Here is a 993-nt window from a genome sequence, read left to right on the forward strand (position 1 = left end):
ACACAGGCCCTCAACCTGACACAACCCTCAATCAGGTTGTATCTTCAGCTCCAACCTCTGTTTCTCCACCTGCCTGCTAGACCTTTCTCTCTGGGTGTTGCACGGGTGTCTCACCCTCCACGCTAGATGGAATCTCTCCTCTGCATAACTCAGCACTTCTCTTAAGCCACTTAAATTCTGCCTTATACTCTTTCATTCAACAAAATTATTTACTCGAGGCCTGTGTCACAACCATGCTCCGCCAGATCATTGGTCAGACCAAGAATCATCCTAGCTTGATCCCCCTCTTCGTATTTATTGCAGCAGGAGGTACTGGAGCAGCTCTGTGTGTCTGGTGCCTGGCATTGTTCAATCCAGATGTCAGTTGGGACAGAAAGAATTAACCCAGAACCCTGGAACAAAGTGGGTCCCAATGATTAATACAAGTTCTACCCAGTGAATGTAGATTACAGCAAAGTGAAGAAAGAAGATCCAGACTTCTAAATGAGATGTTTCACTAGAAAGCTGCTTAGAATGAAGGTCTTCCAGAAGCCATCTGCACAATTTTACACTTGACCAGGAAATAGTTCCCTTCTCAATGTGTGATCATGTTGGTGTATTGTGTTGGGGTTTACACTGATTAATAAATAATCTGAAACTTAAAAAAAAAAGTTACTGAGAATCTGCTGCTGTTTGAAGTACTAAAGACATGTTAGAAAAGAAAACAAAGTCCCTTTTCTCCAAGAGCTTCCCTTCTAGGGAGAGAGCCAGGTGGTCAACCATGAACCTGCAATAGGGCCAGTGGTGATGAGTTCCTTAAAACAATTAGAACGGGTAAAGGGATCAAAAGTGACAGTGGGATGTGCTGGTTAGTCTCTGCTTACTGTCCCTCCCTCCCATACAATTCACCCATCGTCCTCCCTCTCAGCCCTGTTCCATGCCCCAGGGGCTGGCCTTCAAGGCTTCTTTCACCCAAACTCCCTCGCCCTCTGCCTTCCTATTGGCTTAGGCAGA

General features: G+C 45.5%; 1 pseudogene; it reads left to right on the plus strand.

Annotated features, from left to right (window-relative positions):
* Positions 1 to 233: 233 nt before the first annotated feature.
* LOC132353908 (cytochrome c oxidase subunit NDUFA4-like) lies at positions 234 to 483 on the plus strand (annotated as a pseudogene).
* The last annotated feature ends 510 nt before the right edge of the window (positions 484 to 993 follow it).

This window comes from Balaenoptera ricei, chromosome 1, assembly GCF_028023285.1.
Source record: "Balaenoptera ricei isolate mBalRic1 chromosome 1, mBalRic1.hap2, whole genome shotgun sequence".
Taxonomy (NCBI): domain Eukaryota; kingdom Metazoa; phylum Chordata; class Mammalia; order Artiodactyla; family Balaenopteridae; genus Balaenoptera; species Balaenoptera ricei.